The 24,772-nt window shown below is 42.7% G+C and overlaps 1 long non-coding RNA gene across 2 annotated transcripts; it reads left to right on the forward strand.

Moving 5' to 3' along the window:
• Positions 1-418: 418 nt before the first annotated feature.
• LOC309619480 lies at positions 419-16,547 on the forward strand. 2 transcript variants are annotated; one of them, XR_014239000.1, is made up of 5 exons: positions 419-605; positions 1,062-1,472; positions 8,594-8,715; positions 15,633-15,732; positions 16,036-16,547. It is a non-coding gene; the product is annotated as an uncharacterized lncRNA (long non-coding RNA). The 2 variants fall into 2 exon arrangements; XR_014238999.1 differs by having other exon boundaries at positions 419-1,472.
• The last annotated feature ends 8,225 nt before the right edge of the window (positions 16,548-24,772 follow it).

The following is a 24,772-nucleotide window of genomic DNA, read 5'->3' on the forward strand; positions in this document are numbered from 1 at the left end:
TTCCTTCCTCCCCCTGTTTATACAAGTGCTTCCTTATCGGGCTGACACTCCCCATCTCAAAGATGATGAGAGGAATTGATTGGGAAATCTGTTCTGCATTTTGTGTGCATCCTGTTCAAACTACTGTGTTTGAAAACACTTGTGCTGTTTAATCTAATTTGCCCTTCTTAGGAGCGAGGAGGTTTACTGAAGTCAGGAGGCAAAAATCACATGCAAATCTATTCAGACTGTGCAGAGTCATTGCTGTGACACCGGCCCTGCGGAAAGCAGCTGTGAACACAATTGAAGACATGCTTCCTGGGGCTCCAGAGTGTGCCAGGCTCTAATCATGCCGGACGATGCGCTGAACACGAGAATGAGGCCTTTGGCCACCGCCCTCCAGGAACTGACCGTCCGGCAGAGGGCGCTGCCGTAACCCTAATATTGTCTTAGCAGCATCCTTATCTCCACCTGCATGAAATCGCAGCCCTTCCAAGCCAGTAACCCTTGTCTTCTGCTTGCAGGAAACATAGGCTCGGGGAGACACCTCTGCTGTCCGTGGTCACTCAGCACATCGTTGGATCACTGATAGTAGATTCCAGGGCTGAGAGTATTGCTCCTGTTGGGTAAGGAAAGATCAGTTGAGAAACTCTTCACACTCTATAAGCCATCCTCACTCAAGGGCCGGAGGGGCTAGATTGGCCTGTATTGACTGAATACCTGTAATAGGAAACTACTGAGGTCAAATCCCCTGTTTTGATTTTCAGATACGCTTGTGTTGAACACAGTTGTCAGAGAAGAGGGTGGAAATGAGGAGGCGGCCTTGCCTCCAAGAACCTGAAAAAAGACTTTAATGACCAGAAAACAGTCACACCCATTGTTCAGCAGCTCAGCATTCTTTCTCCTTTGTTCCCTGTTTAGTGACAACAGCCAAAGTTGACGTCATGCAGGATGAAGGACCTATTGTGGGTTTGGGATCAACCAAGTTTGCACTGATGACTTTGGACTCTAGTTAGTTTGAAACCCGGGTTCATCCTGCTAACAGCATCCACAGTTCTTTTTTTTTTTTTTTGCATCCACAGTTCTTGACTTGAACTGAAGCATCTCCCTCTGGGCTGCAGAGGCAGCTGGCTAACCTTGAGGAAGCTCGGGGCGCTGTGAGTGGATTACAAGACTCATGTTAGTTTTGTGTTAAGACTCTACTAAAGCGTTGTTTCAGGGGAAATGCAAGGGGGAAGAAGATGTTTGTGCAGGTGTGGGGACAGTGATTTTTTTTCTAAAATTTCAGCTGCCCGAAATCACTTTGGAGCACACCCAAGGCCAGGGTTATTCCTCACCCTCTCTCCTTGCCCCTCAAACCAGCTGTAAACCTCCAGCCTTTCCGTGGGAAGCTTGAAAGTTGGAGCAAAGCCTTCTGGGATACTAGTCTCGGTTCTGCAGCTTGCTGAGCTCCAAGCATCAATCTAATGGATAGTTTAACATTTGGAAAGAAGGTTGGTTGTTTTTTTTTTTTTTTAATTTTGTGTTTTACGGTGGACTGGAAAACATCAGTTGTTTTGAAGGAACATCATAGCTTTGGGGGAATAATACTTAGGGGATGACAAATTCCTCTCTTAACACTACCTTCTCCTGCCCCAAAGCACACACTCTCCTGCTTTCTCCTGTCTCACTGACGTTCATTAGTCAGATGGGAAGGACGGACCCCCCCCAAAATATTTTTCAACAGTGCCTGGGAGATTGGCTTCTTTTCACTTTTGTTCTTGTTCTAAAGGCCCACAGAGTAATGAAAAATTCTAAAAATGTTTCCATTGTTTGGATGTTGATGGCTTCTCTATTTCCTGGCCTTCATTCACCATCTCCTTTTCTTACACCAAAATTAAGTCTCCGAAATGAAAAACATTCGAGCTGTTGACGGAGAATAAATACTGACTGTTGCAGACACCTTCCAAATTTTTTGCATATTTGACTCATATACAATAAGAGAAAATGAATATAAGTCTGGTGCCAGGGAAGAACAAAGAGGCACACATGTCTTAGTCTGCCCAGGGCTGAGGTAGTTTGTGCCTATTGGCTCAGCACCCAGTTTGGTTTAGTGTTTGTGGGATTCTTCATTTTTAAATGAAATATTATTATCAATGGTTCTGTTGAAATAAGCCTGGGTGGCTTTGGTAGAACTCCCTTTGGTGGTTCCCACTTTGCCGTGACCTTACTGTTTAGCGTATGTGATGCATGTGTGGTGGTTTTATCTGGGAGATGACCAGCAACCACTCAGCTCTCTTTTCCCAGCTCTTTCAGTTGAAAGACACCAACACCTTTCTTGGAGGAACTGATAGATGAAGTCCTCTCAGACACGAGCTGCTAAGGACAGTAAATCCTCCAATCACAGGTGGTGCTGGGACAGGTATTTGTCACTCCTGTACCTGTGGGACCACTTGGTGCATCAGCCACTTGCACTCACACCTGTGCTGTGGCCCAGATGCAGGAAGCCTCTAGGCCACCATTGGCTTGTGGGAAAACACCAGAAATTATGGGCTGGGTGTAGGTGAAATATGTGTGGGAAATAGAGGCTGAAGCATAGACAGCATGTCATCTATACTCCAGCTACACTGATTTTGTCATTAATCTTATGGAGTCATGTAACTATTTATTTAGTTTATTTTGGAGTGATTTTATTTTGCAATTGCGTTTACCATTTGCAAAAATGAGCTGAAAAATTAAGTATAGTTCACCAACACCAATTCTGTTCAATACTGTACTGGACATACTAGCCAGTACAATAAAGCAAGAAAACAAAATAAAATGTATAAGGACTGGAAATAAGGAAGAAGAAATTATTCCTAGATGATATGTTTATGTAATAGAAAATTCAGAATAATAATCTTCACAGAAAGTTAAGATAAATACGTTTACCAAGGTTAACAGATGCAAAGTCAATGTAGGAAAATTAATTTCACTTCTATATCCCAGTAACAAACAGGTGGAAAATGAAATCTGAAAAAAAGATACCATTTAAAATAGCATGAAACAAATCAAGTACTTAGGAATATATCTCACAAAAATGTGTCAAATTTCTATACATCACACTCTACAGTAATAGTGAGATGAATTAAAGGCAATCTAAATAGATGAAGGAATATATTAATTCCTATATTAGAAAACTTAAGTTTTATCAAGATATCAGTTCTTTCCCAATTAATGCAATCCTTATAAAGATCACAATGGTTGTTAAAAAAAATTGTGTATTTAATAGAAAATGAAGTATGTACTAAATTTCTGTTTCTTCAGAAAGCTGATCATCATCAACATCAACAACATGTAATGTGCACAAAATATTTGCTGGCTTTCGCTGTCCACCCTGGGGGGCTCGGCAGTGTCAGTGACCAGGCCCCCCCGGCCCCCCAAACCCAGAGAACTCAAATCTGGTAAAGAAACGTCAACATCTACCTGAGAAGTTACTCCAGGAGTTATTTTAAGAAGGCTATATGCAGCTTTAGAAAGCATGTTTTAAACTTACTCTGAAGAGTATTACTTTTTGTTTATAACAGTGACTTTATTTACATCATTTATAGCTTCTAAGTTAATTCCACTCATTAAAATTTAAAAAAATTTAAACAGCTTTAGTGAGGTATAATTGATATACAATAAACTGCACATATTTAATGTATACAACTTGATGAGTTTGGACTCATGCATACACCCATGAAACCATCACCACAATCAAGATAAAAGGCGTATATCGTTACTTCCAAAAGTTTCCTTGTGTTTGTGTGTGTGTGTGTGTGTGTGTGTGGTAAGAACACTTAACCTGAGATCTACCCTCTTAACAAATGTTGGAGTGTGTGATGCAGTATTGCTGACTCTAGGTCTCTAGAATCACTCATACTGAATCCCAAGTTATCCTGGTGCATACAAAACATGAAGCCATAGCTGTTGACATGTGGGTTCCATTAAGAGAACTCCTCCCACAGCTAAGTGATGCCAGTTTTATAAAATGTCATCAGATACTCCAAGTAGGAAAATCAATTAATCCCCATAATAGCTTGATTCTTTGTCCAATTCATGACAACAGAGAAAGCTTTTAGAAGTTCGTTTTCTTAAAGGCAAAATCTAGCCATTGTTGTGAACGCTATTATAAATGTCATTATAAGGTTCAATATTGAAGACAAAATTATTGTTTTGACAGAGATGATATAAACAAGGTCTGCAAGAACACAGTTTTGTGGTAAAACCAGTGTTTTTAATTAAAATTATGGAGCAGAAATATACTTGGAATTGGTTGCGGTGCACTAAAAATTCATAATTGTGTCCAAAAAGCTCTTGATATTCTACCAATCACAGTAGAGGCCAGAGGTGTTGCTGTTTATGACTATTTTCAGATATACACAGAATAACTGAAATACAAAATTGTTTTGATGAAGTTAATGTTGAATTCCTTCCAAAATAGTTTGACATTGGTAGTATGTGCTTTCTTTTTTTCATTATTTGCCACCAATTGGACTTTAGAAATATCTGAACCTTTGTGAATTAAGCTATATGATGATTTGGACATTTTTGGAAATAAGTCCTCTAAACTGTAGTCACATTTTGTTCAAAAGGTGTTGAAAATCTTTAATGAAAATATGCAATAAACAGAACACCGAAAAACTTTAATTAAGCTTTGAAACTTTTAGCAAATTGTAATGTTGCGATTTTGAAGACAAAGTTTGCAAACTGGAAACCACTGAAGTTTATCTCCATAAAGCAAGGAGAAATGAATAAATCAAACAAGGTGACTGCAAATGGTGAATAAGAGTGAATGCTGATATTCTCTGATTTCACTGTGAAATAGCTCAATTTGTTGAGCTTCTATTTTTAATGGAAAGGTATGTATTCGGTACCAGAATAGAACAACATTGACGAGACCTACAACTTGGCAGCATTTAAATATAGTCAAAAGTTCAAAAATATGGGGCAATTTATTTGCTGTTTTGTCTTACTGGAGTATGTGTCAAAGAAAGCTGCTCTGAAAGGGAGCAAAAAAAGTGTGAAAATATTTGGGTTGAAATGTTTATACATTTCAATGTGAGAAAAATTAGAATCAAGACTACCCTTCATTTAGCAGAATTTGTTGTTGGAGATAGTTTTTCTTAAATAAAAAGATTGTGGTTTACAGAGAAGAGGCAATTGAATGTATCAACATTTTCATATCATTAATCATAAACTGCAACTTTGAGGTGATTGCAGACAATTTTATGGAAGAATTAAAATTAAGATCATTTTGAAAAAACAAGGTCAGAAATATATAGTGATGTGCAATTTGATACAAATGCATTTTACCAGCTAACTTAAGTGTGTGTCAGGGGCTCTGGGCTGAACTATCTCGTGAGAGGGGGTGAGGGCTTTGCATGGGGGTATCTTGTGCAAAGGGCTCTCTTGGTGCAGCAGAGCTGACCCTCCTGGCAGGGGAGAAACAAACGTGTCCCACCCCACCCCCTGGGATGTCAACAAATCCCCGTGTCGCCAAGACACCTGTAAAATGCTCCTCCTGTGCCCTAAGCTACTGCATTTCCCCAAAATGAGTTTGGAAACGCTCTCATGATTCATTCAAGACTTTTAAGAATGTTCTAAACTGACCTTCAGAGCCCAGGAGAAGAGTTCCTGCTATTGATCAGGAAGAACAGAGTACTTTCATTGTAACACTGGGAGCCAGGTATGACGCGGGGCGTGTACATTATGGCACCTTGAAGGTAGAAAAGGAAATGCTCTATTTTTGAAATAGCTGGGCCCCTTCATTCAATTTTTTTAAAAATAAATTTATTTATTTGGCTACGTTAGGTCTTCGTTTCTGCGCGCGGGCTTTCTCTAGTTGCGGCGAGCGGGGGTTACTCTTCGTTGTGGTGCGCAGGCTTCTCATTGCTGTGGCTTCTCTTGTTGCAGAGCACGGGCTCTAGGCGCACGGGCTTCAGTAGTGGTAGCACACGGGCTTCAGTCGTTATGGCATGCGGGCTCAGTAGTTGCGGCGCACGGGCTTAGTTGCTCCACGGCCTGTGGGATCTTCCCGGACCAGAGCTCAAACCCGTGTCCCTTGCATTGGCAGGCGGATTCCTAACCACTGTGCCACCAGGGAAGCCCCCTTCATTCAATTTTGATATTTCTGGCAACTGGGGAGGATGATGATGATTGGTCCAGCTGGGCCGGGGGGATGACTGACAACTGCATCTCCTTGTAGAAATGGAGTTTGTTTGAGTTGAGAGCAGAAAGCAGATCGATCAGTAGAGCCCCTGAATTTCCAGTTGAGACAATGGAGCCCAGGAGGACAAAAGTGACCTTCTGCAAGTCCCACGGTCAGGGTCATGTCAGGCTCAACATTCCTGCCCCTAGACCAGGGCCATGTCCTCTTGACAATCCAAGTCTCTACGTCATTGCTCTCCTCTTTAGTACCAAGAATGCACTTGATCTCCGAGGAGTGGTTACCCTCAACTCCGGTTTACTGGATCCCTGCACCCTCTCACCCTTGTCCCCAAAGAGGAAGCGGTGCTTGGCTGGGAGGAGGGTGGCGCTCTGTGGTGCTTGGCTGGGAGGAGGGTGGCGCTCTGTGGTGCTTGGATGGGAGGAGGGTGGCACTCTGTGGTGCTGGGATGGCGTCTGTCTTGGCTCCTGAGCCCCTCTGCTCTCCTGACTTCCCTGGTTGCTCCTGTGCCATGTGGTTGTTGTTGCTTTCTTATCTCGTTCATAAGTTCCAAGTTTTGTCCACGCCCCTTATACATTCTATTCCTTTGGGTGATCTCATACCTCCCATGTCCTTATCAATCACTTACACCCCGATGATACCCACATTAATATCTCCAGTCAAAGCTTCTTCCCTTGGCTTTTGAAGCCTGTGGGGCATCCAAGTGCATCCCCCCAGGCGGTGATTGACAGACCTACATCTCCATCACTCCCCTTCTCAGAACCCTTATTGGCTGTGTAACCTGCAGGAGCATCTCACCTGGCACATAAGATCCTCCACGACCAGGCATCCATCAGCCTCATTTTCTAACATTATCTCTTTACAGTCCCTGCCTTTCATTGTCTATCACAATATTACCAAATATCCATCAGACTCTCCCATCCCCGGCCACACACACCTGTCACGGCTTGTCATTCTCCGCTCTTTCTGCACCAAAGTGTCAGGATCTAGAAGGTGTGCTGCCCATAACATTGTTGCACAAAAAGAGTCTCACGGGAAAAACCTTCCTACAGAGTGGGACATGCCAGAATCTTGGTGTGGAAGGACGTGGAGGTTGAGATAGCCCCCGGGGTCCCTTGTTTGTCACCCCCTCCTTTACAAGGGGATTTTCTCCCTCACTGAAAAAAGCTGTTGAAGGCAGATAAGAGACTCCCACCCTTTCCCCATGTGAAACAGAGCTTCCATTGTCCACAGTGGATTTCTGCTGTCTTAGACAATACGATCTCTCTCTGTTGCCCCCTGAGATAGAGTTCATTTTGGAGCCTGAAGGTTTTCCTTGTTTAATTGATGAGGAACTAATAAAACCTGCCCTGTTCCTTGGACTACAGCCCTCTTGATGGGCAGGATCCTCATATCACTTTTACACACATATTAAATTGCAGCCCACAAGCCAAATCTTCTACTCTTTACGAACTTAATGGAAAGTTGGGGGCAGGGGGCGGGCAGGCAGAAGAAACAGATAAGTGATGAACAAGAGCCACTGTGTGCCTGGAGTTATTGCATTTTCTTTGGGATCGTCTCAGAAAAATGCTCCTGGGCCTTATCTTAGAATAATAGATTTTGAATCAGAACGGTCCTCTGAGGTTATCAGCATCTCCTGCCCAAGGTAGAAATCCCATCCGCGGCGACCCTGGTGAATGGCTGCATCCAGCTTTTTCATACACTCGTGGTGACACATCGCTCACTGTGGCTTGAGGCAGCTACTCATTATTAGAAATCAGAGCTGATGTTAGCCAGTGCCCACTTTATAGTTGGCTAAAAATATAATCTGTTTCTGGAAAAAGCTTCTGGATGGGACTCCAAATAAATTTTGTCCATATTCATTTCCCATGGATATACACAGACAGAGCTGGGTAATTCGATTTGAAAGACTCATGGAAGTGGAAGGGCTCTGAATTCGGTGCTCGTATACCCGAGTCTGCTTGGCAAGAATCAGCTGTAAACGTTTTGTTCTATTGTCAGGCTAAATGTTGCAGTCAAGGTCCCCAATCACTTTTCAATGTGAGGATATCGGGGATGGCCGTTATTCCAATCTAGTAACTATTGATGGGAAAAGGAAGCCTCATGACAAAAAGATAATATAAATTCAATAATCTGTTTAAATGAATTTCTTTTCTAAACCACAATAGCATTTAATGAGCTTTAAAACTCACTGATAAGTACAGAACACTATTCATTTATCTAAAGTTAAGCCCTGATGCATAGATAGATTCTTCGATCTCTCGTGAAGATTTCTGAGATCTGCCCAGGCATCTGAGTTCAACAGGTGGGGAATTTATTACTGTGTTTGATTTTGGGTTTGGAAATTGGATCACTCTGGGAATATACTTTGTGAATGACTGATACTTTCTGTGACTTTTTATTTTTCTTAACTTTAATAATGTTTCTGAGAATCACCTTTTTCAGCTGTGGACCTGCCCGGGTGTCAGTAAGCTGTTGGGTAAAACGAAATCAATCATGACGGCAACAAAGAATCTTAAGGCTTCCTGGGACTCAGAAGGTGCTGCAGGCAGCCATCTGACAGAGAGGTACGATCCAGGTTCAGGAGCTGGAACGCTGACTGATAACTGAGCCACCATCCCCTGTGTGGCCATGTGCAATTTACTACACTGCACCGCTCCAGGCTTGGTTTTTCTCATCTGTGAAATGGGACCAATAATAGTATCTCTCTCATAGGGATGGGATGGGATGGTCTAGGTGGATTACTAGACCAAGCACAACATCCACAAATCCTATGTGCTATCTTGTCATTTTCTTTTCCATTTCCTTCTTCTTCCCCTGCGTCATCACCACCATCACCACCATCATCATCATCCATACTCAAGGGGGGACACGTGGGCCATATTCATGGCTGTCTCCTGGCATGGGATAAATTGGGGCACCCGGAGCCTGAATGTTTTACATGAGGGGTTCCCTGAAGTGACAGTGAGTGGTTTGGATAACAGCTAATAAAAGAGCCCTGAAGCTCAAAAGAAAAAAGACCAGACTCACTTGTAAAGCACTGTCCTCCATCACCAAGGCCAGAGGTCAGCAAACTTCCTACAAAAGGGCAGATGGTAAATACTTTCTGTTTTGCAGGTTGGACGGTCTCTGTGTGGCAGTTACATAATTCTGTGGCAGAGTGAAAGCAGCCGTGGACGGTGTGTAAATAGATGGGCATGGCTGTGTCCTTTATTTATGGACACGGACATGTGGATTTAATTTAATTTTCACATGTTATAAAACACTCTTCTTTTTTGGAATCATTTACAGTTTTTTAATTATGAAGACTGTAAAACTCACTCTTAGCTCATGGGATATATGAAAACAGGCAGCTGACAGCTGGTCCACAGGTCAATCTGCAATGGAGTCAGTTTCCCACGACCGGTCTCTTCCATCCAAACCTGTGCTGATGTCCTTTCCTTATTCAGGTACTTGTGATGTTCTCCTGGAGACCCGTGGGGAGGGAGGGAGGGACACTCATTTTCATTATTTTTATCTTCAGAGTTGTCTTCTATTTTGATCATTGATCCATAAATGGTTTTACGATGTCTCTTAAATAGAATGTCTTTGCATATATTAAACAAAAACACAATTGAATACATAAATATAGAATGTATATAAGTTTAAAAAGAGATCCATATGAAGAAAGATATCCAGTAAGTGATAGCACACATGTACATGTATATGGTGAGACCAGGGAAGTGGTGCTCAAATCACTAAAGTTTGAGATATAAGGCATGGGAGAAAGTACTTTGGGAATGATGTGAATCATTGTATCTTGGCTCTGTGCTTTATTAACTGCGTGATCTTAGGCAAGTTACTCCATGGCCTCTTCCAGTGGGGCTAATAACATTTATCCTCCCAAGTTACTCTGAAGTGTAAACGGAAGGTTCTAGGGACAGCACTCGGCATCCTCCAAGTCTACCATGTGTCCTACTTTCTTCTCTACCAACGGGGAGCTCTACTCTCTGCTACCTCCACCCCATGAGAAGTATCTGGAAAAGGCTGATCTCTAGTCACCTTTGAATTAGCAGATGTCTCTACGAAGTTTAATGAAAAGGCATTTGTACTGAACTGAGTAAGAGGCTAAGAGTTGGACCATCACTCTGATGGGTCTGGGTCTGGGTCTTCCTAGTCCATTGCAGGCCTCTTACCTCTGGTCCAGTTTATAACTACGAGGGAGGTCAGCAATGCCTGTTTCTCCTAGAGTTTTAGACTGACGTGGGTGCCACGCTGGCCAAAACGTCAGAGTGGCCCTGATGGAGTTGCAGTTTGGGGCATCATATCACTCAGGCCCAGGTCCCGTAGGAGTGATCCTGAGCTGGAGCCCAGACTCACAACAGTTTAGGGAGTTTTATTTTATTTTACTTTTTAATTGAAGTACAGTTGATTTACAATATTGTGTTAGTTTCAAGTGTACACAGCAAAGTGATTCAGTTATACACACACACACACACATGCACACATAAATGTAAATGTATATACTCTTTTTCAGATTATTTTCCATTATAGATTATCACAAGATATTGAATATAGTTCTCTGTGCTATACAGTAGGTCCTTGCTGGTTATCTATTTTATAGACAGTGTATCTGTTCATCTGAAACTCCTAATTTATCCCTCCCCCCCTTTCCCCTTTGGTAACCATAAGTTTGTTTTCTATGTCTGTGAGTCTATTTCTGTTTGTAAATAAGTTCATTCATATCTTTTTTTTTTTTTACATTCCACATATAAGTGATATCATATGGTATTTGTCTTTCTCCATCTGACTTACTTCACTTAGTATGATAATCTCTAGGTCCATCCATGTTGCTGCAAATGGCAAAATTTCATTCTTTTTTATGGCTGAGTAGTATTCCATTATATATATATATATATATATATATATATATATATATATATATATATATATATATATATATATATATATGCCACGTCTTCTTTATCCATTCATCTGTTGATAGCCACTTAGGTTGTTTCCATGTCTTCGCTATTATAAATAATGCTGCTGTGAACATTGGGGTGCACATATCTTTTTGAATTAGAGTTTTCATCTAGGGAGGTTTGTAAGGAGGTGTCCTTACAGTCAAAGAAAGATAAAAGGAAAGTGGAGCCACTATGTCTCCTGGGCATAGAGAGCAAACGACCTCTTTGCTTCCTGGTGCAGGTATAACAAGCTGGGTCTTCAAGTGGGGGATGGACCTTTTGGGACGAGAAAGGTCTGAAGCTGGAAACCTTTGGCCTCTGGGTCTCAGTTCCCCTCCCTCTGTCTCCCTCCTTTAGCCGAGGGATACCTACTGCCTGAGAGCATCTTTGGTTCTGGGGAATCAGAGGAGCCAGATTAGGAGACAGAATGGGGGGACTGGCTGTCGAGTATCTTCTCGGAGTTCAATGGCTTCAAAAGGAACAGTCAAAGGGCATCTCCGTGAGTCCTTGTTTATGTGACGTAGTCCTTCCAGCAGAGAGGTCAGGCAGTGATGGCTCAGGATAGAGCTTGTGTTGAGGGTTAAAGAGTGGGCATCTTACTTTCTCACCCCTCCACTTACAGCTGAATTACCTACAGTGCATCAGGGTGCGCTCAGATGTGGAGGTCTGGGCTACGTGAACTCCTGAGGGGAAGTGGAGTATCCCACAACCATACACGGGTAGTACTTGCAACTCTGGAGTCTTGGGACTGAAGCAAATGCTCTCTTGGACTCTTCCCAGGAGGAATCAGAGAAGAATACCAAGAACCTTCAAGCTTGCCTCCCCGTGGACCCTGTCCTGACACCCCACACCCACACACCCCAGCCTCCAAAGCTTGTTGTCTCTAGCACTTACTTGACCCACTTGGCATTTGTTGTCTCACGCAGTCTCAAACTTTGCTATTAACCTGTCAACTATGTTATTCTTGCCCCTCCAAAAGTTTTGTAAGTTCTTTGAAGAAAGAGAAAGGAAATCAATATACGTATTGAGCAATTCCAGGTACCATGCTAAGTTCACTTTGCATGCGTCAGGTGGTTTGATCCACATACCAACTCTGGAATGTATTATTTATTTTTTCTAGTTGTGGAAATGAAGGCTCAGAGAATTTGCGACTTGCCTAAGGTCACATAGGCATGGCCATGACTTGGTACAGAACACCTGGCATGAACTCATGCGTATTGTTAGAGCTCATTAAGAAGTCACTGTCCTTAAAAACCAAACCAAACAAGGCCACTTTTTGGACAGGATGTAGTGGGGAATATTGGGCAACATAACAGGAGACGTGCGGTTTCTCCCTTTGCCTCTGAATTCAAACCTTTCTCTCTTGCTCCCTGAGATATATGATCTTTTGTGACAACACTGAGACCAGCTGTGTCAACATGACCAAGTTGTTTGCTACAGGGAAACTTTGCTGGGAAATATAATACTACAAACCTGTAAACAACTTCACTATTCTCTTATTGGCGACAACTGTCTGTTCACCTGGCCAAGCTCTTACTCTCAGGTAAGAGTTTACATATTAAGACTTGTCTCAGGAGGCTTGCTTTGCTGTGTCCATCACTCCTAAACTATTTTATCACAAAATCTCCCCCATCAGTTCCCTGTCTTGAAAGACTCAACCCAAGTGGTGTCTCTTGAGCCGAGACACCAAAGCCCTAGAAATAGCCCACTTCTGACTCTCCCCTTCCAAGACACGGCTAAGACGCAGCCAAGGTGATGTTCTTCCTTATGGCAGAGACTTAAAGTAGTTTTACTTTGTTTTAAAATCAGGATTTCTGGTGATATTTGGGGGCATTAAACCCTCAAGTTTTACATTCTTTTCATCTTCAATGAGATGACAGCCTTGGGTTGGCTGGTTAGAATAATAGGCTCTGGGGGCTACGGAAGTAACTATCTGAGAAGCACACAAGATGGGCGGTGATGGGGACTCCATCCGGTTTCCCCTTCATAAGTAGGCAAGGGCTGGTGGCTCCTGTGAGTGACCTGTCTTCTTCTTTGTTAAGAAGTCAAAGGCATAGCTTCTACTTTCTCCGAAGTGAAATATTATACACCTGAAGTACACCCTTTTAAAACAAGGTTTCTCTTGAGAAGTTCCTAGGTGTATAACTCAGGTATCTTTGTATAAAATTTGCACACTTTGTGGTTTAAAGGGATTGTGAGGGAAATCTTCGTACATCCAAGTCACTCACTTCTGCCACATAAACATTTTCGCCGTCAAGGTTTTATAATGAGGTGGAAGTATACTTCTTGGGTGTGGATGATTCTGGACGGAAAGTTTTGAACAGAACCTCTTTATGTTGCTCTCATTATTATATTAGATGGTTTTAGTTGCTGGAACAAAGAAACCCTGACATAAGTAGTTTAAACAAAAGACAATTCATTATTCCACATAACCAGAGGTCTGGCTTCGTTCTAAGGCTGGAGCATGGTACCTGGGGCTGCTCCAGGCTTTGTGTCCAGATGTGACAAAAGGGAGGTGTCCTCCTTCATCTCATTCTTTTTTTTTTTTTAATTAATTAATTAATTTATTTATTTATTTATTTATTTATTTATGGCTGTGTTGGGTCTTCGTTTCTGTGCGAGGGCTTTCTCTAGTTGCAGCGAGCGGGGACCACTCTTCATCGCGGTGCACGGGCCTCTCACTGTCGTGGCCTCTCTCGTTGTGGAGCACAGGCTCCAGACGTGCAGGCTCAGTAGTTGTGGCTCATGGGCCCAGTTGCTCCGTGGCATGTGGGATCTTCCCAGACCAGGGCTCGAACCCGTGTCCCCTGCATTGGCAGGCAGATTCTCAACCACTGCGCCACCAGGGAAGCCCCATCTCATTCTTGAGAGTGACAAATTCCTCCTCAAAAGCGACTTGGTATATGTCCCGTCATGTATCACTGGCCAGAATTGTGTCTGTTATTAAGCCAATCATTGGCAGGGGGATGGAATTACCAGAATTGGCTCAGATGAAGTGGGATCTACTCCCGGGAATGGGATCTCCTTCCCCTGAATGACACAGGGTAGATACTTATACAAAATAACATCTATTAGCAAAGAAGAAGGAGAAACAGACACAGCTTGGGTAACGAACGGAGTCTACTAAATATATGTATTATAGGTGCTGTAACTTCTCATTTGTTGTTAGCTTTCTAAGATGATGGCAGAGAAGAGGATTAGTTAAAAGTAGCAAACATAAATTAGGTGCTGAGATATTTTCCAGAGGAAAGGTATCAAAGACACTAACTAATAACTATCTACCAAATCAGGGAGTTCTAGAGTACAGAGAAGATGGTGTCTTCCCTGGTGGCCCCCAAAGACCTATAGGAAGGGCAGGGCTGGAGACAAATCAGATTATAACCAACTAAGTGGATATAATCCTCATGCAGCCGCCCTGAGACTGAGCCACCTCCAGTGCTGCTTCTTTCTCAAAATTCTATAAAAAACTACTCTCACTCTTCACTTGTTTAAGACCTCAGAAAAGGGTTAGCAAGCCAAGAACCAGAGAAGACGCTGTAGGCTTCTCCAAATCCTGTTTTCTGCTCTTAGAATAAATAAAGATGGGAAGGAGAAGAAACAGTAAAAAATCTTTCTCAAGATGCCAGGGGCTGCCGCCTTTGTTCTTAGCTTGGTCCCCAAATGGCCTGGTACAAAACTGCCCATTGCCCAAGGAAACTATTATGCACCTAATTAAGGGTTTTGCAATTCACACCACGTACCTCCATCCCTGTGGTACTTAGAGAGTATTCCCAGCAGATGTTCAAGTCCATGGCGAAGGTGATTATTCCTTTGACCCTTGTGTTCTGTCGCCAATGCCTAGAATGACTCTACACCCAGGTTGGTCACTAATCTTACGGAAATGTGTGATGTGACATCTATATGTTTGTCTCTGGCTTGTATCAATGTGATTCACATTTTTATGGCATTTTCTGCTTTTTAAAGCATCTTCATGTTTCATAAGAGAGTCACAAAATCTCCTGAGGTGAGATAGCTATCTAGCTTTATATACACAGATACTGAGTTCAGAGAGGTACATGACTGTCCCCAGGACTTGGAACTGGGCGGCGAGAAGTGAAACTGGGTCAATCTTCTGACCACAGTCTTGGCGCCCTAGACGTGTATGGGTCGTTTGCTTATTTGACTTCCACTGTGAGTAGAACCTGTGCTCCTACTTACAAGATGAGGTAAAGGTGGGTAGGCTGGGAGGACCAGGTGGTAGGAAGAGGCAGAAGAGAAAGAGGATTTGAGGATATTGGATTCCTTTGGGGTCTTTGAACCCTCCAAACATTCCGGACACAGAAAATGTCTCTTACCTATGCCCCAGGCTAGGGGATGGCTGAGTCCGACCGCTTATGTAGCTTCCTTGTTTACCACTCAACACTTTTTAAATAAGTGAAGCCAAGTTAAGAAATTTCAGAAAAAGTTTTGAAGGAAAAAGCAGCCTTCAAAAGTCAGTTGAGGAACTACCAAGAGCTCTTAGGATGGTGGTAATTGCCAAACTTGGAATCTCTCCACAGGTTCTGCAGAAACCGCACAGAGCGAGAAGGAGGGCGCGTGACGGGACCTGTAACGCATGTCTACAACACACCTGAAAGACAGGGAACACGGCAACCCTCAGTAAGTAAGGAACAGACATCTGAAGCCCAGGGGGGCGGTGCTGGAGCCCTCACCACCGCGGGGAGGGATGGAGACTGTGCAGAACAGAGCAAGTGCCTCTGGGTCCCAGCGGTGGAAGGACTCAGATAAAATCGCGCTTAGAAGGTGAGAGACACACCTGGGCGGGGAAACGTTAGACTGCGGCGCTACCTCTCCACTCATGGCTAGGTCTTTCTGACAAGCTGCCCCCATCCGCATGCTGACCAGGGCCTCTCCAGCCGCCAGCCATCTCATTAGCTTGCAAACTTCTCTCCTATCACTCAGGAGATTCCTAGTGTCTTAGAAGCTCTTGTATCAGGAACTGGAGACTAAGAGGAAATATTATAACAAAAGATGCTCCTATCACTCCTGTCAATCAGGAAATTGAAAGGGTTTTGGAAGCTCTGTGCCAGAAGAGGCCACCCCAAAATGCGTCCCTTTGGCGTGATGGCTGAAGGTGATCCAGACCCAGTAGACTCAGGAAGAACTTTGACCTCTCCCTTAACTGACTAAAATATTTTAGATAGAGGACTTGGCCCAGAATAAGAACTATTACCAGAGATGATTTTTTTTAATCTGGAAAACTTTCCTGCATGGCAAGGTAAACATCTAATTACCAAACATCTGCTCTTAGCTTCCTGTGAATTGCCCTGAATTGCCCTGAATGATCCCTTTGATCCTAGCCCCCATCTCATTCCTTTTTGATATGTCAACCTCAATTGCCTGACTGCCTTTGGGTCTCGTATTTTTATGAGACTCCTGTATGTACAAAATTAAATTTGTTTTTCTCCTGTTAATCTGTCTTGGGTCAATTTGATTATTATATCAGCAAAAAAACCTAGAAAAGAAGGAAAAAATTTTCCACCCCTACAAAGACCAAATGTATATTTCTTATTATATCATAGTATCACAAAGGCACTGTGCAAATAAATTTTAAAACCTAGATGAAATGGAGAATTCCCTGGGAAAATGCAATTTACCAAAACTGATTTCAATAGAGAAACTCTTAAACAGACTAATTTCCATCAAAGAAATACAGACGGTCATCCAAAAACCACACCATTGAAAAAAACTCACCAAAGCCAGATGATTTCAAAGGTGATTTCTATCAAGACTTGAAAGACCAATATTATACCAATTTTTTCAGAGCTTAAAAAGAATGACTTTCAAATTATTTTTATGAAACAATACAATATTGCTATACAATAAATGTGCTAAAGAGATCATAAAAAGAGGAAACTGCAGACTATTCTCACTTATGAATATCTAGGCAAAATCGCAAATAGTAGCAGAAAGAATTTAATATCATGTTAAGAAAATAACACATTATGACCAAGTGAAATTTATTTTAAGAACGCAAAAATGGTTTAATATTAGAAAATTGATTAATATAGTTCACCATATTAAATAATATAGGAAAATCTTGCAAGTCTGTGGATGGATATAGGCCTTCAACACAAACCAAGAACTATTCCTTATAATAAAATAGTTCACTGGTGGGAAGCAGCAGCACAGCACAGGGAGATCAGCTCGGTGCTTTGCGATGACCTAGAGGGGTGGGATAGGGAGGATGGGAGGGAGGCTCAAGAGGGAGGGGATATGGGGACATGTATATGCACATGGCTGATGTGCTTTGTTGTGCAACAGAAACTAACAGTATTGTGAAGCAATTATACTCCAATAAAGATCTATTAAAATAAATCAATAAATAAAATAAAACGTAAAAAAAAAAGACCACACAGTAAAATAGTAATGGATGGACACTTCTTTAACGTGTGTGTGTGTGTGTGTGTGTGTGTACCATTACATTACCAGGTGTATCATTACAAAAATTCTTTAAAATTAGTACTTACAACTGTGATGTTCAAATTTTTTTTTTTTTGGCTTCCTTATACAAGTAAAACAGAGTACAGAAGGGTTATTTTTGTTGTTGATGTCCTGTTGCATATATATAATTTCAAATTATATTTTAACATATTGGTAGATCTGAAAGCAATAGTATTGCTTTGTTTTTTAATAAATTTATTTATTTATTTTTGGCTGCATTGGGTCTTTGTTGCTGCATGCGGGATTTCTTTAGTTGCGGCGAGCGGGGGCTACTCTTTGTTGCGGTGCACGGGCTTCTCATTGCTGTGGCTTCTCTTGTTGCAGAGCACGGGCTCTAGGGGCGTGGGCTTCAGTAGTTGTGGCTTGAGGGCTCTAGAGCGCAGGCTCAGTAGTTGTGGCTCACAGGCTCAGTTGCTCCGCGGCATGTGGGATCTTCCCAGACCAGGGCTCAAACCCGTGTCCCCTGCAGTGGCAGGCGGATTCTTAACCACTGAGCCACCAGGGAAGCCCTAAAAGTTATTTTTAAAAGAATACTATTGGACTTCCCTGGTGGCGCAGTGGTTCATAATCCTCCTGCCAGTGCAGGGGACACGGGTTCGATCCCTGGTCCAGGAAGATCCCACATGCCACGGAGCAACTAAGCCCGTGCGCCACAACTACTGAGCCTGCCAGCCACAGCTACTGAAGCCCACGTACCTGGAGCCCATGCTCCGCAACAGAAGAAGCCACCACAATGAGAAGTCCGCGCACTGCGATGAAGAGTGGCCCCCGCTCGCCGCAACTAGAGAAAGACCGCACGCAGCAACGAAGACCCAACGCAGCCAAAAATAAATAACCAAGTAAACAAATTTATTTTTTAAAAAAAAGATGTTCAAATTTACTGTAAAAAGAAGAATGCAAATTAAAACCACATTGAGATATCATTTCTCACCTATGAATATGGCAAAAGTTCAAAGGCTTAACAGCACGCTGCTGGCCCCGGTGTGGGGAATGGGCACTCCCATCCGGTGATGGCAGGTGTGCAAAATGGGGCGGCCCCTGTGGGTGGGAAATAGCAAACCAAGCATCATATGCATTTAACCTTTGACCGGCAATCCCATTTCTAGACATTTCCCCTGAAAACATATCCTCACAAATTTAAAACACTATATGCAGAAAGTTATTTATTACAGGTATTTGTCATGGCAAAATACTAGAAACAGTATTAGAACCAAATCAGTGTGGGATGACTTCCTGGTGATATTCATACTCATTTAAAATTCATCTTTTTGTTTCCTTTTCAAAATAATACATGGACATAGTTTAAAAGTGAAATAATACTTTTAAAAATCAGAATTTATGACAAAAAGAGCAATCTCCTTCCCATTTCTCAGTCCTGCTCCCCAGATGCAATCCCTCTTAAGTCTTCTGGCTGTGGCTTGAGGTGTTCAACTCCATGATTCTAAGTACCCGTGTGTATTATCAATTTTAGGCATTGTCACAGACCTGTCAGTGCCTCACCCATGTCCCTTGGCCTTAGTCCTTCAGGGCAGCTGGTCTGCTTCTAGTTGCTGATGTGTCATCTCTTTGCCTGGAGACTTGCTTCAAAGACCACCCTGCCTGTGCACAGGGCAGGCCAGAAGTGCTGAGGAATCCCTCAGAAGTAGCCCCCAACCTGATGGGACTTGGTGTATAAACGCCCTCACTCCCTCGCTGCTGGTGGACCTCACTCTGGGGCATGCACTAGCCACCCCCAGAGCTTCTCTGTGGGATTAAGATCTAGTTGCTCTGGGACTTCCCTGATGGTGCAGTGGTTAAGAATCCGCCTGCCAATGCAGTGAACATAGGTTCGAGTCCTGGTCTGGGAAGATCCCACATGCCACGGAACAACGAAGCACGTGCGCCACAACTACTGAGCCTGTGCTCTAGAGCCCGTGAGCCACAACTACTAAAGCCTGTACACCTAGACCCTGTGCTCTGCAACAAGAGAAGCCACTGCAATGAGAAGCCCGCGCACCGCAAGGAAGAGTAGCCCCTGCTCGCCACAACTAGAGAAAGCCCATGCACAGCAGCAAAGACCCAATGCAGCCAAAAATAAATAAATAAATAAATTAATTAATTAATTAATTTTAAAAAATTTTTAAAAATTAAAAAAATGTATTTGCTCTGGTGGACTCTGGTTGATCACACACCGTTTTTTTTCTTCTTTTTTCTTTTTTTTTCTGGCCACACCCCAACCAGGGATGGAACCTATGCCCCCTGCAGTGGAAGCACGAAGTGTTAACCACTGGACCACCAGGGAAGCCCTGATCATACACCTTTATCAGTGGCCTCATTGTTCTACTTATTTCTCTATGGTGTTTTTTGTTTCTCCCAAGTAAGGTTTTTTTTCCTTAAAAAAAGAAAAACACATATATACCATTTTTATTGTGGTAAAATATACATAACATAAAACATCACTTTAACCAGTTTGAAGTGTACAAGTCAGCAGCATTCAGTACATTCATGTTGCTGTGTAATCATCACCACTATCCATCTCCAGAATTTTTCATCATCCCGAACTGAAATTCTGTGCCCATTAAACACTAACTCCTTATTACCCCCTGCCCCCCTAAACCCTGGGTAACCACTTCAAGTAAGCTTTTGGACTAACTCTTATGTGAGGGTCTGCTTCTGGAGAAACTCAAGCTGAGCCAGACATGGACTATGGATTTCACATCATGGTAATTCATTCATTGTTTTATTCAATCAATTAGGTATCTACTGTGTGGCACGCACTATTCTGTAAGGTTTATATTATACGTGATTAGGAAATGTTATAAAGGCAAATAAAGCAGAGTAAGATGATAAGGGTGCTGTAGGTTGGGGGAGCATTATTTTAGATATCTTGGGCAAAAGAAGTGACATTTAAGCAGAGACTTGAGTAAAATAAGGGAGTGGGCTGCCATGCCTTGTTTGGGGAACAGTGTCCTAGGCAGAGGGAACTGCCAGTGCAAGAGCCCAGAGGCGGGAATAAACTTGGATGAGGATTTAGCTCTCCTCCCCCTCCCACCTGCACATGTACACGTCCCCTTCAGTCTTCTCAATATTAAATTGTCTAGAATGTGTTACGTCACACATTCTAGATAAACTAGTAGTTGGTCATTACCTTATTAAGTTCATGCAAATACTGTTCACTGCTAAGCCACATGCTGTATTATGGTTATATTTTTGCTCTTATACATCCTTTTGTTTTGTTTTTCCTAGAGTTAGAAATTCTTTTCATTTACTTTATTTAGTATTGATCAGGATTTGCTCAGAAAAGCAAACCAATGGTTTTGTTTTTTGTTTTTTTCACCACGGCAGTGAAGGCCCAGAACACTAACCACTAGGCCACCAGGGGTCTCCCTGAACTGTAACAGTTTTTTTGTTGTTGTTGTTCTACTTTTACTCCTGGATCTCTTTCTCCAGAAGCTTTCTGTTTTTCTGCTCCCTTCTTTGCACACGGCACTTGACTGTTGTCTTGGGGCTTTTTTTCAGTTGCTCTGATGTCTCACTGGTTTCCTGGATCTGGTCTTCTTTCTTGGTTTACTACCTGCCTCCCTCTTCCCCTGAGTTTGTTTTATGTATATATGTATGTGTCTCTGTGTGTGTGTATACATGTGTGTGTGTGTTTGTATGTGTGTATGCATGTATGCACACGTGTATGCACGTATGCATGTGTGTATGCACATATGCATGTGTGTGCACGTATTGTGTGTATGCGTGTATGTGTGTATGCATGTATGCATGTGTGTATTTGTATGCATGTATGCACCTATATGTGTGCATGTGTGTATGCACGTATGCATGTGTGTTTGTGTTTGTGTGGGTATGTATGCATGTGTGTGCATGTATGCATGTGTGTTTGTATGCATGTATGCATGTGTGTGTATTTATATGTGTGTATGTGTGCACATATGCTTTATTCCTGAAACTCCTCTTCTGGTACCTCCTAGGAAATAATGCATGGGAGATAGAACACTTACTCTCATGCCTGAAAATGTCTCAAACTTGGTTGATGGTTACGTGTTTAATTTTGATTGACAATTGAAAATCATATTTTCCCCCAGAACTTCCAAGGCCTTCGAACATCTGGTATTGTTCTTGAGAAATCCAATGACATTCGGATCCTCATTTCATCATATATAACCTTCCTTTCTCCCTCCCTCTCCCTCCTCCTCTGCTTCCTCCTCATTCTTTTCCTTTCTCTCTCTCTCTCCCTTTCTTTCAACTATCATTTTTATCCTGATTGTGAAATTTCATAATTAGGGTTTCCTGCTCTGGGCCTTTTTTTTGTACATTGCATTGGTTATTAAATGGGCCCTGTTAATCTGTCCAGATTGAAATTTTCCTATAATATTTCCTTTATGTCTTTGTTATTATCTTCCCATCCATTTCCTCCCTGTTTTCGTTTTATGGAACTTCTTCTACTAGTTAAGCACTGGACGCCCTGAACTGCTCGTTGAATTCTCCTATCAGCTTATCTATAGCTCATTTGTTTGTTTCTTCTCTTCCTGTTGCTTTTTAAAAGTACTTTCTGGGATATTTACTTGATTTAATTGAATCTTCCACTAATTTTTTAACATTTTAACATTCATTATTTTAATTTTGTTTCTTAAAGAGCTTTCTTATTCTCTAATTGCCCCACTTGGTATTAGAGCATTCTGTTCTTGTTTCATGAGAATAGTGTCGTTCTATGTCTCTAAAGATACTGATGGTCTTTGGAAATTTTCTTCTGTTCTCCATATTTTCTCTATTTCCTGATTTTAAAAAAATCTTTTTTTTTTCTTTTGATCTTTATGTTGAATGCTTTCTTTAAAAACCTATTGATACTTTGCTGTCTGTCAATGTTTCAGAATAGAGGACTTGAGCTGATGTGAAGCTCTCTGACTGTGATGGGGCAATGCCTCCAAGGCTGTGCTATTAGGGGATGGGGGTGGTCATGGGCTTTTTCATGGGGAGACTCTCCATTTACTCTGGGCTATCTGCTTGTTAACAGAGAATTCTGTTTCTTGAGAGAATATTGTCTGACCTCCTGCCTTGGGATATGTATCTATCTGGTTGTTGGCATTTGGAGTCTGCGACTGGAAGCGGGTGACGGGGAGTGAGGAGGGGTGAAGGTTTCTTTGCTCTGTAGACAGACATCATTCATTTTCTTTCCTTAGCCTCATAGCTCAGCCACGCCTGCCAATGTGCCTCAAGTGCCTTTTTCTGAAGTCCATCCTGCAGGGTGGGAGGGGTGCTACAGACTGAACGTTTGTGTCCCCACCAGACTCATAGGCTGAAGCCCGATGCCAGTGTGATGGTATTTGGAGGTGGGGCCTTTGGGAGTTGATTAGTATTAGATGAGGCGATGAGGGTGGACCCCCATGATGGGATTAGTGACCTTATAAGATCAGAGAGCCTCCCTCCCTCCTGGCATGTGAGGATAGAGCAAGAAGGTAGCCATCTGCAACAGGACCATGAAGTGGCCACACCTTGATCTTGGGCTTCCCAGCCTCTAGAACTGAGAGATAAATGTTTGCCATTGAAGCACCCAGTCTAGGGTATTTTGTGATAGCAGCCTGAGCTGACTAGGAAAAGGAGTTGTTCTTTGCCTGTGCAGTGTACGAGAAGGGGACCTGGGGGCTTGATTATTCTGTAGAAAGTGTCCAGACAGTTCTGTTTTCAGCCTCTGTCCTTGCCTATCTTCCCCAGAACGCAGCGCCTCCACCCCAGGACGGCGGGTCCTTCATCGGCCCCGCGCGCTAATGGTCCACCCTCTCCCCACCCTCTGACTTCCAGAATCGTGTTGATGCTGTGGCTTCCCCTCCTCTCCCTGTCTTTGCGGAGCGACCCTTTTGTTATTCCTTTACGTAACATTTCTGGTATTTCAGGTGGGAGCAGATATAAGTGTTTACGCTCATTCCCCATATTTACCTGAAGGTTCTCCTCTTTTGCTGGGCTGATTGCACGGGCCGTTGGTGGCTACTGCATTGTCCACACCTCAGGCTGCCCTCCTGGAGACTGTGTGCAGGGATGTAGGGATGCAGGGATACTAGCTGTGGCAGGAACGAGGCGACGTTTAAGCATAAACCCTGGTCTGGGCTACAGCAGTTGAGCATTTGCTCTAACTCATATTAGCTGTGTGTCCTTGGACAAGTCACAACCTCTCTGTGTTTCACCTGTGAAATGGGGGTTATAACAACACTTACCTGAAAGGTCAGCTAGATAGTGCCTGTAAAACACTTTGCTGCTTCCAGCACAGAGTAAGGGCTCAATAAATTGGAGCAATCGTTATTATTATTAATATAATTAACATACTATCGTATTTCTCAGAGATAAGAACATCTCTGTATTATCATCATTACATCTGAGATTAGACCAGATAAGAACAAGACCCAACTATTATAAAGAAAAGTCCAAATGATTTCCACCACGTTATGTATTAAATTATTTATAATTATTTTATTATTTATCATTTTATTATGTTATTTTATTCTTTGCTATTTATTTGTGTATCTAGTTATTTATGAAGCACCTACTACGTAGCTGGTGCTATATACTGTAAGTCCCATGGGAACCAGGCCACAGAAGTGTGAAAGTGCAGACTCTGTCTTCAGGGAGCTTACATTTCAGCCAGAGAGAATAGTTAAAGAACAGCTAAATACTGAGTCATTAATTACTGGCTGAAATGAAACAGGGATGAGCAAGGAGATGGTATGGGGGTTAGATGAGGGGAAACGTGGCTTGGGGGAAGATGTGGAATTGGTCTGGGCTTGGAGGATGAGGCAGGGCCAGATGCACCAAAGGAAGGACAGGGTCAGAAGCAATAGGAACCCCTTTCCCCCACCCAGAGAGGGAGGGGAAGCTTTGTGTTTGCAGATCACAGTGAGAAGGGGAGGCAGGGGCAGAAGAGGTGGGGTGTAAGGTTGGACGTTGAGGTGTAATCAGATTGTGAGCGGCTTAGAAAGAGGGGCGGAGGGGCTGGCACTTAACGTGGCAGACACTGGCTCTCCGGGCAGGAGGATGACGGGGCGGATGGTGCAGCAGGTCCCTGGGGCTTTACTCCAGTCCCCATCTCACCCTCAGCAGAAGGAGAACTCAGAGGGAAAGTTTCCAAACTCGCCTGAGAAGCTGAGTGATGGGATGAATGAAAAATTGATGTGGGTCATAAATATTGTAGGAGAGAATGCACCAGATTCCCTTAAGGGTA

The sequence above is a fragment of the Balaenoptera borealis genome, assembly GCF_965194805.1.
Source record: "Balaenoptera borealis genome assembly, chromosome: 21".
NCBI classification, from domain to species: domain Eukaryota; kingdom Metazoa; phylum Chordata; class Mammalia; order Artiodactyla; family Balaenopteridae; genus Balaenoptera; species Balaenoptera borealis.